Source organism: Panulirus ornatus, chromosome 13 (genome assembly GCF_036320965.1).
Source record: "Panulirus ornatus isolate Po-2019 chromosome 13, ASM3632096v1, whole genome shotgun sequence".
Taxonomy (NCBI): domain Eukaryota; kingdom Metazoa; phylum Arthropoda; class Malacostraca; order Decapoda; family Palinuridae; genus Panulirus; species Panulirus ornatus.
Window position 1 is genome coordinate 60,324,806 of NC_092236.1, and position 14,979 is coordinate 60,339,784.

A 14,979-nucleotide genomic window follows, 5' to 3' on the forward strand; every position below is an offset into this window, starting at 1 on the left:
GATCCACTGATGGAGTCCAACTTTATCACATGTTTAGTGGGTGTTTTTGTGAGTTGGAGGGTTATCAGTCAAGGGAACTGAGAAAAGAATACGAAAACAAGACCAACAACAACAACAACGACGACAACATTGTTGTACTACGGTACATAAGGTACGGTGGCGGGAAGGTCCCGGGGTGGCAGGATTGTGGTGGGAAGGAGAGGTCAACTGAGATGGTTTGAGAAAACAGACCCAGACTGGGCAGGAGTCCCGCGTTGCTGGTGACGATGCATGAGATGAAGCAGAGGAGCACATGCGAGAAGTGCGTTTCTGCCGGGTCTCCATGCAGCTCCTGCAGGAGGCAAGTGCGGCGCGTGCTGGAGTGTGCTCGGGTGGCATGAATGACCGTTGGCATTGTTGTTACAACTGGTCCTCGTGACGGTAGCGATGTCCTTCACGAATCCTGCTGAAAGTGGACATGAAAGCTGAGGCATCACAAGGAAACCTGCCAGGATGATCAGACTTCAGGAATCACGTACGGGACCTCACTGACGAAGGAAGCGCCCCAAAGGGCGGCTTCAGTCTGGAGTCACATGGCCAAGACCTCAGGTACCGGAGCAGCACAACTGTTGTCTAGAGTAAGTCAAGTGTCGGACTGCAGTGGTTTTGTTCTCGGGAATAGGAAACGTGGCTGACTGGTGCACCCGCAGCGTGGGCCACCAAGCTCACTCACTGCTCTGGGATTAGCGATTCAGGTGAGGTCGTCACACGCCATGACCTCCCGTAATCATGTCTGGTCGCCGTCAGGAAGATAACACCGTGTGGAGCCTCAACTAGTAAGACGTTTGGTACTGGTCAAGCCGGGGTGTGGTACTGTCAAGCTGAGGTATGGTGTTGGTCAAGCTGGGGTGTGGTACTGTCAAGCTGAGGTATGGTGTTGGTCAAGCTGGGGTGTGGTACTGTCAAGCTGAGGTATGGTGCTGGTCAAGCTGGGGTGAGAGAGGACCAGAAGTGAGAGCCATGATGAGGATAGGTGTATAATTCTTGTTCCTATTACCTGCAGGACAGCTTTAGGGTCAAGTTCCCCAAGTGACCATATACCACGTAGCAACGTATGTAAGGACGGCCACCTACAAGTGTTGAGTGATGCCAGTCTGGTGGAGGATTTGCCAGCAAACTCAGACATGTTTGTGTTGCACGGGATATTGTGGCTACTCTCAACTGACCATGTTGACACCGAGTACAGCTGGAGTGTTGGGCGTAACGCGTTCCGGTTGCATGCAGTTTCATCTGTGTGTGTGTGTGTGTGTGTGTGTGTGTGTGTGTGTGTGTGTGTGACTAAATGTATCAAAATTTAGTATCAAATGTTGCAAGATAAAAATTTTCTCTTTGTACAGAGATTCTGATTTCAGACAAAAGATAAGACATAACAGTTAAGAGACCTGCTGGCAGATAAGCGGAGGTTGTTGAGAAGAGCCATAGAAGAATCTGTTGTGAACATCAGCTGGTAACTTTATGGTTGTAGGGAGGAGGGCGTTATCTTGGGTGGGGGATGAAGATATTGTCTGGGGTGAAAGATGGAGGATATTATCTGGGGTGAAAGATGGAGGACATTATCTGGGGTGAAGGATGGAGGACATCATCTGGGGTGAAAGATGGAGGACATTATCTGGGGGTGAAGGATGAAGGCAGCAGTAGTGAGAATACTTCTCTGGGGGATTCCACCACCGACCTGAAGATATTGTGATCCATGTGTGTCCCGCTGTAGGATTCCTGCAGTCATATGGCGGAGAAGAATTCCAGGAGATCCTAAACACAGGAAAGTTATCAAGAAACTTTGAAAGTAAACACTTCATGCTAACGCTTCATACTTCATGCTAACGCTTCATGCTTCATGCTAACGCTTCATGCTTCATGCTAACGCTTCATGCTTCATAGTAACGCTTCATGCTTCATACTAACGCTTCATACTTCATGCTAACGCTTCATGCTTCATACTAACGCTTCATACTTCATGCTAACGCTTCATGCTTCATGCTAACGCTTCATGCTTCATAGTAACGCTTCATGCTTCATACTAACGCTTCATGCTTCATACTGACGCTTCATGCTTCATGCTAACGTTTCATAGTTCATGCTAACGCTTCGTTCTAAATGTTTTCTAAAATCTTGGCGAAGCACAAGTGAAGGAAAGAAGGGCCAGCAACATTATCAAGACGGGAGTCACACGTGAGTCCAGGGGAGAAAGGTGGGCCATCATAACGGAGGAAGGTGAGGCTGACCATCGTGCACGACTTGATGTATCATGAAAACTTTCATGAAGATAATTGACGTTGGCTCTGGAGGAGGGAGCAGAGGAGTCACACATTCCAGCAGATGGTTTAGCATGTGGTCGAAGCTGAGAATGTAATACTAGAGAACTTCAGTGTAAGAAAACTTCCACAAACATGATATAACGTTACACGTCATCCATCTGTGACCAGAGGAATACCATACGAGAAAGTGTTGTGGCGATCAGCGTGACACATACTGCATTGTGGAGTGAGCGAGCGTGAAGTGTAGCTTGAGTGGCATGTTGAGTGTGGCAGGCCGGGTTGTGGCAGGCCGGGGTGTGGCAGGCCGAGGTGTGGCAGGCCGGGGTGTGGCAGGGTGGGGTGTGGCAGGGTGGGGTGTGGCAGGCCGAGGTGTGGCAGGCCGGGGTGTGGCAGGGTGGGGTGTGGCAGGGTGGGGTGTGGCAGGCCGAGGTGTGGCAGGCCGGGGTGTGGCAGGGTGGGGTGTGGCAGGGTGGGGTGTGGCAGGGTGGGGTGTGGCAGGGTAGAAGCTTTGTCTTGATGTCTGTGTGTATGCTCCCCGCCTGACGCTGCCACGTGAGGACCGGCTGTCCTCCCTGAGCCATCTCGTGCCACAAGAGGCTAGTCATTCAGACCATCGTGAAAAGAGTTCCTACTTGAGATCTTATCCTCGTACCATCCTATGAGGAGAGGAAGCCTCGGGTCTTCTGCTGCAGTGTGTGGTACGGAGGAAGGTCACTACATCTGTCCTGTACACATGCCTGCCACCTGAGGGGGTCTCATTGCTTCATGTGATTCCTCCAGCTGAGAAAAAAAGTTATCTTACAGTTCGGTATGGGGGGAGGGGGGGGGGGGCATGACACTGTCCTACAGAGACGCATTATCACAAGTTGTTCGTCAGTTTGTGGCACAACCAGATTATCATCATATAATCACAGATTCTCGGCTCAATCTTCAGTTGGTCTGGCAGATGTCATGATCCTCGCTTGTGTCTACACCTGCCACGGCAACTAAGTTTAGGAAGAAATGTTTTTATTATTACCCTGATGGAGTTACGCAGGAAGACTTTATATTAACACCAGACATCACAATGTTGTTTAGTTCAGGCAAAATGTCAGCTCAAAACCATGTACGGATATACATAATCGTGTCTGTCTTCACTTACTGACTATTCATATATATATATATATATATATATATATATATATATATATATATATATATATATATATGATGGTGAGAGAAGGCGTATGCGGTCGAGCACAGCCATAGTTCAGGCGTACATGACAATGTTAACCGTGGCCAAGATGGACACACGCCTGGCTGGCCTCACTTGGCTCAAGTATCTATTGTGAGGAAGTTTTTGTATGTAAATGCGGCGTTCTCAAGCCTTGGCGACTCTACTCTCAAAGCAATGATTTACGATCAACATTTTGATTTTAATGATTCCCTTAAAGTGACTTGTACATGAGAGGCGATAACACGGTCGACTTGGTGTGTATGAGGCAGGATAATGTTCCTTTGTGACCCCTGGCATCAGCGATCAATACGTCCGTCGTGTCTTCCATGTTATTGAGAAGGTAATCCATTAGGAAGGTCTGGCGGTCGTTGTGTCTCAAGTGTTCCTCTCTGTTCTTCCACGCGCTTTTGTCGCGTTCTCAATCCATCACCTCATTTGCTTACAAACTCTCCCAATGACAACTGGCTAACCACATCAATATCACCAATCACGCGCATAAATCACTTCAAGTCATCAATTGTCCTGATCGACGAACCAGCCAACCTTTTGTCAGCCTCACTATGGCTTTTTACCGGAGCAGCCTCGCCAAGGATTTTCCTTACACATTACGAATTATTTTGAATATTTACAGCAACACCTCAGATGTTTGTTTATTCCTCAGAATATATCTGATGAATCAATATCCAAAATATAAACGATGAAAGTTTGATTCTCTCGAGTTAAATGAAGGAATCATGGATCGGTCGATTTTCTGTCACCGTTGGCGATGCTGAGATATGAGAAGAATCTCGATCAAAACAAAAACAAAAGATTTGCGAGACGACTGAGGACTGACCCTTAATAAATTAATTGTTTATAGATGTATGTATATATATATATATATATATATATATATATATATATATATATATATATATATATATATATATATATATGTTAGGTGGTACCGGACTTCATCCTGCCTTTGGATAAATCGTGAATGAAAAGTCACCTTCAGGTGGCTGTATCATCGTTGTTGACGAACACGATTACATTCTCGCTGAAGAACTTCACACGAGTCCATGGTTTCCCTCCTACAGGAAGTAGAGCAGCCACGCAGCTGCGTAAACTCCTAAAAATGGGTCTTTGAGTAAGACCATGACCCTTCCAGGGAAGGGCTCCCCTGGTAGGTAGGAATAATATCACAGACATACGAGTCATGTGATGTTGAGGCAGAGCAGAGGCATCCCTGAGGCAGCGAGGGCGGGCGTGTGCTCCGCCACAACACTCGCGTTACGTCGCTTCTTGTGGCTCGTAATGCCTCACACGACGCCCTGCGCCTCATGACCACCAAGTTTAGCCTGGTCACCAGGTGTAGCCTGGTCACATGGTGTAGCCTGGTCACCTGGTGTAGCCTGGTAGTCTGGTCGTCAGGTGAAGCCTGGTCACCTGGTGTAGCCTGGTCACCTGGTGTAGCCTGGTCACGTCGGGAAGTGTGACATGAGGCGTTCGTTGCAAGTCATCCTCGGGCCAGATGATGGAGTTATCACAGGTTATTATTACCTCTCTCGGGTACCTGGGAGAGCAGGGGGTTCTGCTCAACACCGGGGGTCCCGCTCAACACCCGGGATCCCGCTCAACACCCGGGATCCCGCTCAACACCCGGGATCCCGCTCAACACCCGGGGTCCCGCTCAACACCCGGGGTCCCGCTCAACACCCGGGTTACGGCTAAACATCAGGAGGGTAACCACTACACTGTATGGTGGAGGGTAACCACTACACTGTATGGTGGAGGGTAACTACTACACTGTATGGTGGAGGGTAACCACTACACTGTATGGTGGAGGGTAACCACTACACTGTATGGTGGAGGGTAACCACTACACTGTATGGTGGAGGGTAACCACTACACTGTATGGTGGAGGGTAACCACTACACTGTATAGTGGAGGGTAACCACTACACTGTATGGTGGAGGGTAACCACTACACTGTATGGTGGAGGGTAACCACTACACTGTATGGTGGAGGGTAACCACTACACTGTATAGTGGAGGGTAACCACTACACTGTATAGTGGAGGGTAACCACTACTCTGTATGGTGGAGGGTAACCACTACACTGTATGGTGGAGGGTAACCACTACACTGAATGGTGGAGGGTAACCACTACACTGTATGGTGGAGGGTAACCACTACACTGTATGGTGGAGGGTAACTACTACACTGTATGGTGGAGGGTAACCACTACACTGTATGGTGGAGGGTAACTACTACACTGTATGGTGGAGGGTAACCACTACTCTGTATGGTGGAGGGTAACCACTACACTGTATGGTGGAGGGTAACCACTACACTGTATGGTGGAGGGTAACCACTACACTGTATGGTGGAGGGTAACCACTACACTGTATAGTGGAGGGTAACCACTACACTGTATGGTGGAGGGTAACTACTACACTGTATGGTGGAGGGTAACCACTACTCTGTATGGTGGAGGGTAACCACTACACTGTATGGTGGAGGGTAACCACTACACTGTATAGTGGAGGGTAACCACTACTCTGTATGGTGGAGGGTAACCACTACACTGAATGGTGGAGGGTAACTACTACACTGTATGGTGGAGGGTAACCACTACACTGTATGGTGGAGGGTAACTACTACACTGTATGGTGGAGGGTAACCACTACTCTGTATGGTGGAGGGTAACCACTACACTGTATGGTGGAGGGTAACCACTACACTGTATGGTGGAGGGTAACCACTACACTGTATGGTGGAGGGTAACCACTACACTGAATGGTGGAGGGTAACCACTACACTGTATGGTGGAGGGTAACCACTACACTGTATGGTGGAGGGTAACTACTACACTGTATGGTGGAGGGTAACCACTACACTGTATGGTGGAGGGTAACTACTACACTGTATGGTGGAGGGTAACCACTACTCTGTATGGTGGAGGGTAACCACTACACTGTATGGTGGAGGGTAACCACTACACTGTATGGTGGAGGGTAACTACTACACTGTATGGTGGAGGGTAACCACTACACTGTATGGTGGAGGGTAACCACTACACTGTATGGTGGAGGGTAACCACTACTCTGTATGGTGGAGGGTAACTACTACACTGTATGGTGGAGGGTAACCACTACACTGTATGGTGGAGGGTAACCACTACACTGTATGGTGGAGGGTAACCACTACACTGTATGGTGGAGGGTAACCACTACACTGTATGGTGGAGGGTAACCACTACACTGTATAGTGGAGGTTAACCACTACACTGTATGGTGGAGGGTAACCACTACACTGTATGGTGGAGGGTAACCACTACACTGTATGGTGGAGGGTAACCACTACACTGTATAGTGGAGGGTAACCACTACACTGTATGGTGGAGGGTAACCACTACACTGTATAGTGGAGGGTAACCACTACACTGTATAGTGGAGGGTAACCACTACACTGTATGGTGGAGGGTAACCACTACACTGTATAGTGGAGGGTAACCACTACACTGTATAGTGGAGGGTAACCACTACACTGTATGGTGGAGGGTAACCACTACAACTACTTCTTATAAAACACTAATCATCTGGAAGCGGTTGACATAATCATTCCCCCCCATACCACTACGTCCCCTACTGTACCACTGAGTCCCATACATTACCCACTACGTCCCCTACTGTACCACTGAGTCCCATACATTACCCACTACGTCCCCTACTGTACCACTGAGTCCCATACATTACCCACTACGTCCCCTACTGTACCACTGAGTCCCATACATTACCCACTACGTCCCCTACTGTACCACTGAGTCCCATACATTACCCACTACGTCCCCTACTGTACCACTGAGTCCCATACATTACCCACTACGTCCCCTACTGTACCACTGAGTCCCATACATTACCCACTACGTCCCCTACTGTACCACTGAGTCCCATACATTACCCACTACGTCCCCTACTGTACCACTGAGTCCCATACATTACCCACTACGTCCCCTACTGTACCACTGAGTCCCATACATTACCCACTACGTCCCCTACTGTACCACTGAGTCCCATACATTACCCACTACGTCCCCTACTGTACCACTGAGTCCCATACATTACCCACTACGTCCCCTACTGTACCACTGAGTCCCATACATTACCCACTACGTCCCCTACTGTACCACTGAGTCCCATACATTACCCACTACGTCCCCTACTGTACCACTGAGTCCCATACATTACCCACTACGTCCCCTACTGTACCACTGAGTCCCATACATTACCCACTACGTCCCCTACTGTACCACTGAGTCCCATACATTACCCACTACGTCCCCTACTGTACCACTGAGTCCCATACATTACCCACTACGTCCCCTACTGTACCACTGAGTCCCATACATTACCCACTACGTCCCCTACTGTACCACTGAGTCCCATACATTACCCACTACGTCCCCTACTGTACCACTGAGTCCCATACATTACCCACTACGTCCCCTACTGTACCACTGAGTCCCATACATTACCCACTACGTCCCCTACTGTACCACTGAGTCCCATACATTACCCACTACGTCCCCTACTGTACCACTGAGTCCCATACATTACCCACTACGTCCCCTACTGTACCACTGAGTCCCATACATTACCCACTACGTCCCCTACTGTACCACTGAGTCCCATACATTACCCACTACGTCCCCTACTGTACCACTGAGTCCCATACATTACCCACTACGTCCCCTACTGTACCACTGAGTCCCATACATTACCCACTACGTCCCCTACTGTACCACTGAGTCCCATACATTACCCACTACGTCCCCTACTGTACCACTGAGTCCCATACATTACCCACTACGTCCCCTACTGTACCACTGAGTCCCATACATTACCCACTACGTCCCCTACTGTACCACTGAGTCCCATACATTACCCACTACGTCCCCTACTGTACCACTGAGTCCCATACATTACCCACTACGTCCCCTACTGTACCACTGAGTCCCATACATTACCCACTACGTCCCCTACTGTACCACTGAGTCCCATACATTACCCACTACGTCCCCTACTGTACCACTGAGTCCCATACATTACCCACTACGTCCCCTACTGTACCACTGAGTCCCATACATTACCCACTACGTCCCCTACTGTACCACTGAGTCCCATACATTACCCACTACGTCCCCTACTGTACCACTGAGTCCCATACATTACCCACTACGTCCCCTACTGTACCACTGAGTCCCATACATTACCCACTACGTCCCTTACTATAATACTGAGTCCCATACATTAGTGGCCAGGGTGCCCGCGTAACCCAGTCCACCACCGTGGTCCCCCCCCCCCCCGGTATAGATGAGGGTTGGAGGTAGATGGTGGGGAAGATGGACCAGATAATGAGTGGCAGCCTCCTGGACGTGCACATGTTGACCATGAGTGGCAGGAACAATGGTGTGGAGTGGGCGGCGGGCGGAGGCCCCCGTGGAGTGGCCTGGGAAACCTCTCATTACGACATGATACCCTGACCGGCGGGTGGCGCCCCACGCCGGTGAGGGCCCTTCCCAGGGCTTTGAGGGAGCTTGATCCTGGAGAGTGAAGCCCATGTCAGGCCTCAGGGAAGGGGATCCCTTCCCAGGGCAAGTCCAAAGACTGTTTTGGGAGGGCAACCCTGAAGCGGCGGCGGGGGTTGGGGGGGGGGGGAGGGGTAGCCTGAGGGAAGAGAGACGTGTTATGTTATAAATGTTTGATCTGCTTTGTTCTGGTAGCCCTAGCTAGTTTACTGTGCACCCATGTTCACTTTGTGAGCGGTAGCGCTAAAGGATTACAGAGGTCAACAAGGGTCATGGTCAGTGGGTTGGTATCACATAAGTTGTTACAAAATTGATTCATTTTATGAGTTTGATGACATACATTACATAGTTTCATGTGGTACGTAGTCTGTCCAGCGCCATACTCAAAAGTTTTGTCCAGGCAACTAAGTCATCAAGGCAGATGGGGTGAAGTTCATCAGGTTAATTGTGTTTAGATGTTGGTACAGTTCAAGTTGGTTGTCCACGATGAAGGTAAATGACCCATGACATAACTCATACTAATGTTATAACTGATAACATCTTCCTCAGGGACACTACCCTTGTGCCTGGCAGGAGCCACAATCACGTTCACACTCCGTCTTTATCACGTCACATTCATCACGTTGTTTGTTTAACATAGATTGTATAAGATCTTTTCTTTGTTTGGAATTGTACAAAACATCCCTAGTCTTATGTGGCAGTACGTTAGAACGAAGAGTCGTGAGTAATTCGTTAGTCTTTTACAGTAGGTTGGGATGAGACTCTTGTTTGCTTTCCTTCGCAATGATGAATACCTTTCAGGTTTGGCTTAGACGAATATGTTCATTTAGTTCAGTGACAAAGTGTTGCCAGTCATTCAGTTTCATTCCCGCTGCAAGAGATGTTGGAAATGGTTTTATTATTTTCTGTGTTCGAAATTATATATAGATCCTGTACCAATTTGCCTCATTATAAATCTGAGCCATTTTAGTTCGGGGTTATCATCGTGGTGATGTGGCCTATGTTGAGGTGCTGTTCTACCTTTTGAATTCAGTTCGCTTTGCTTAAAGAAGCTGGATATTAAAATATCAAAGTTAACATCAGAAGTTTGTACATTTGTGAGTTCATGATATTTGTACCAGTTAGAGATATAATCTATGAACCTGTTTTGATGTTTTTGTTTCACTATTAGTCTTTATCTATTCAGATGACACCAGGTAAGTTAACAGTAGCTATACACATTGTAACAGTTCTTGGTGAGTTGGTCAGACACAACATCATCAGTAATGTCAGAACTTTGTGTATGATGAGTTCATGCTCATCCACCAGTCAAGGACTCCTCGATTGATGTGTCTGTTGATTCTTCCTGATGATGTGAACTTCATTATATATCTCCAGGAGTGAGACGAGACCTGTGTTGTTGGTGTTGGTAAAGGAATCACCCAAACTCTTGTGTCCAGCATTAATGTCTCCAGTCAAGACAGTAGCTTCACTATGACGAAAGTCAAGTAAATCACTGTCGTGGATGAGGTTGGCAGGTGTATAGGGATGTGATATATCGAGAGCAGAGTTGCCGCTGTGTACATACCTTAATGCCGTAGCACTGAAATCCGTCGAGCTTTTGGGAAGACTTTGTTATGTGGAAGAGTGACTGTTTTACATGCATTATTAATTGTTAGATCTAAGATTATAACATTTGTGTGTACGTATGTAAATTCTTGAGCCACTAGTGTTGTGTTCCTATGATGGTGGGTCCACGTGGAGGTAGACAGCGGCTGAGCTACTGCTGCTTTTGTGCCTCTAATTCGCAGTAATTCTATTTACATTTTCATCTGGCGCATCGCATGTTCACATTTGCTTCATCATGCGTCTAGAGCAGGTGTGGTGTTGCTGTCGCTCCTACTGCAGGTGTTGTGCAGGTGTGCGCATCACCAGTGTTAGTTCACATATTGCACTCGACCACACATTTAAAGCATCTTCAAGAACATTCTCACAAGATCATTGTAAACTGTTAAACTTGATTATGAGTTAGACCCATCCATGTGATCCTGGCAGCAGACCCTTCATATCTGGTTTACTGGGGAGGTGAATGTGGCAATGAAGGGTTAGTATGGTGGTGATGGTGTCTACCTCTGGCTCCACACCTACACTGTCTACCTCTGGCTCCACACCTACAATGTTCAAGTCTCATCAGTTCGTCTCCGTAAATACTGAAGGATCAGTATGTACACGAAGCATCACCCTCTCGCCAGGTGAACAGCGACGTTCCTCTGGGTTCTCTCTTGTCACCGTCGTTCCTCCTTTTGTCTTATTCAGTGATTCCTTCTCTTTAGTATAATAAACAAATGATAAACAGATGATGAACAAGTGGATTCATACGATAACGAGTGAACACAATCTTTGCTTCCACCAATACAATCCATCTTGGATCAACGCTACCTGTGAGCCCCTTCCCAACTACCTTTATAGATGCTGATTTCCTCAAGATTTTCCTGTGGTTCTTTTGTTTGACTCGGTGCCTCTGAAATGGTATATCAATCTTTTCCTCTTTTGGAAATTCCCCCAGCTTTCCCATCTACTTTGATGGCATTATAATTCCACCCCTCTATACACTGAAGGTACTCACTCGGTAGTGCCGTAACGGTAGTGCCGTAACGGTAGTGCCGTAACGGTAGTGCCGTAACGGTAGTGCCGTAACATCTATCTATTTAGGAAGCTTACATGATGCGACACTCCGACCGTTTCACAGAAACATCGACTGCCGAAAATTCTTCTGTTTTGTTCATTTACTTCCATTATGAAGGAAGGATTCGGTCACATGCAGACCAGTTTGACCTCACAACCTGACGCACTTGCCTTACGCCGCAATGTTGGTTCTCTTCTGTTGTAGATGTTATTCTGGTAGCAGCCGCTCCCGCCAACCACTAGCTAGAACAAGTGGTAGTGAGCCATTCTGCACATCACATGTCTATTGGTCGCCAGGATCTCACTGGTGGGCCGTTGCGATATCTGTTTCTTTCTCTTCACAGTAAAGCTTTCGGTCTCTCTACCTTCTCATGTTTTTCATGACAAGTACGACATGATCATTCTTAGCGGTAGATTTCCTACTTACGCAGGTGTTATCATATCATCTTCTCTAACTTCTTCTTCTTCTTCTTCTTCATTTGTTTTTTTGTTTTTGTATCATAGGCCTGGCCTCCACCAGGAGTTATGTCCCATGAGCCGAGCCTTCGTCACACTGAAAGACTAACATGTTAACTTCTGGTCTGCTGCTGTGTGTCTTATCCTCCGTCCACACGTCATGTGGGTGTCTGGCTTATCACCGCCAGGTCTCCCACCTTCGTGAGCGACGTTGTCCTCCTGACACACAACCTCCAACATACACTCACTCATCAGCGACCACAACCCTCTCCTTCCTGTGCACCTTCTGCAGTCGTAGTTAATCTGAGGACCTAACAACATGGCAGCATCACATATAGCTTCTCTTGGACGTGTAGGAACTTTCTGTGGATAATTCAAACACGAAGTCGTCACATTCACAATTTTATTTAGGAGAGATCGTCGGCTGGACCCGGGCGGGCCAGGACCTCGTGTCCTTCCAGGTCAAGTCAGAACCAGCCCCAGCTGTTACCCCCCCCCCCCCCTCCCCCCCTGGCCCACCATGGACTCGGCCGCTGGGAACAACACTAATCCTAATTTACAGCAGCTGTTGCTATAATGGTAAACAACTTTGTGACTAGAGTACAATATGGAGCAAATATTGGCAGGAAAATATCACCGTATCACAAAAAACACAATAGTCAGACCTGGGTAGAAGGGGTACCCTCACGTGAGGCCTGGCCGCCCCTCATCAGCTGACTAGTGTCAACACTGAGGAGCTCCGAGGCAGCAGACGACGCCCCTCCCCACACTAACCTCCTCCCCCTGGAGGGTGCCAGGAGAGGCTCCACTCCACCACACTTCAGCCGTACATATACTCGGTCACTGTGTCCCCCCCCCCCTCTCTCTCTCTCTCTCTCTCTCTCTCTCTCTCTCTCTCTCTCTCTCTCTCTCGGGTCACCAAGCCCACGCTTCTTTCTCTCTGCAGCTATGTACATAATCTACATAAAGTTAGAGCTGTAGTAACTCTCAGGTCAAGATATGATAGATACAAGTGTGTTATGTATATTTACGACGTGTACTTCAGTACATAAACATGAGTATGTACACTGCTACACCTGTACTGGCAAGTTCGTGCTCCAGCAACATGTGTACGGAAATGTCTGAAGTTAGTTTGTACATAACTAAATTGTTATGTCTACGTGTATCATGAATATGTTTGTCATGTGATTAATGAGGGAACTACACCAGCTGCTCCAGTGCGGGATACGTGCAGGTTTAAACTGCCATGACAGGTGTGTGTGTGTGTGTGTGTTTGTGCGCGTGTATGTGGTGTGCAAGGATAAGGTGAAATTGTTCTGTGATATCTAACATAGCCACTTGTTCCTGTACAACACTGTCAACGTATGAATGTTTCTTGTAGGCACTGGCAGACGTGACACAGTTTCTTGTAGGCACTGGCAGACGTGACACAGTTTCTTGTAGGCACTGGCAGACGTGACACAGTTTCTTGTAGGCACTAGCAGACGTGACACAGTTTCTTGTAGGCACTAGCAGACGTGACACAGTTTCTTGTAGGCACTGGCAGACGTGACACAGTTTCTTGGAGACACTGGCAGACGTGACACAGTTTCTTGTAGGCACTGGCAGACGTGACACAGTTTCTTGTAGGCACTGGCAGACGTGACACAGTTTCTTGTAGGCACTGGCAGACGTGACACAGTTTCTTGTCGGCACTGGTAGACGTGACACAGTTTCTTGTAGGCACTGGCAGACGTGACACAGTTTCTTGTAGGCACTGGCAGACGTGACACAGTTTCTTGTAGGCACTGGCAGACGTGACACAATATCTTTTAGGCACTGGCAGACGTGACACAGTTTCTTGTAGGCACTGGCAGACGTGACACAGTTTCTTGTAGGCACTGGCAGACGTGACACAGTTTCTTGTAGGCACTGGCAGACGTGACACAGTTTCTTGTAGGCACTGGCAGACGTGACACAGTTTCTTGTAGGCACTGGCAGACGTGACACAGTTTCTTGTAGGCACTGGCAGATGTGACACAGTTTCTTGTAGGCACTGGCAGACGTGACACAGTTTCTTGTAGGCACTGGCAGATGTGACACAGTTTTTTGTAGGCACTGGCAGATGTGACACAGTTTTTTGTAGGCACTGGCAGACGTGACACAGTTTTTTGTAGGGACTGGCAGACGTGACAGTTTCTTGTAGGCACTGGCAGACGTGACACAGTTTCTTGTAGGCACTGGCAGACGTGACAGTTTCTTGTAGGCTGTGGTCACAGTTAAGATGTTCAAGAAAGGCGCTTGGTTGTATCTGAACCGCCAAGCACAGAGAAAATAGAGGTAAGCACAGACTGCAGGCCCTGCTGACAGAGAGGCACAGACTGCATACCCTGCTGACAGAGAGGCACAGACTGCATACCCTGCTGACAGAGAGGCACAGACTGCATGCCCTGCTGACAGAGAGGCACAGACTGCAGGCCCTGCTGACAGAGAGGCACAGACTGCATACCCTGCTGACAGAGAGGCACAGACTGCATACCCTGCTGACAGAGAGGCACAGACTGCAGACCCTGCTGACAGAGAGGCACAGACTGCAGGCCCTGCTGACAGAGAGGCACAGACTGCAGGCCCTGCTGACAGAGAGGCACAGACTGCATACCCTGCTGACAGAGAGGCACAGACTGCAGGCCCTGCTGACAGAGAGGCACAGACTGCATACCCTGCTGACAGAGAGGCACAGACTGCATACCCTGCTGACAGAGAGGCACAGACTGCAGACCCTGTTGACAGAGAGGCACA

General features: G+C 48.3%; 1 long non-coding RNA gene across 1 annotated transcript in view; it reads left to right on the forward strand.

Annotated features, from left to right (window-relative positions):
* The window catches only part of LOC139752960 (uncharacterized), a 31,640-nt gene that overhangs the window by 12,567 nt on the left and 4,094 nt on the right, over nucleotides 1-14,979 (forward strand). The window lies entirely within an intron of this gene.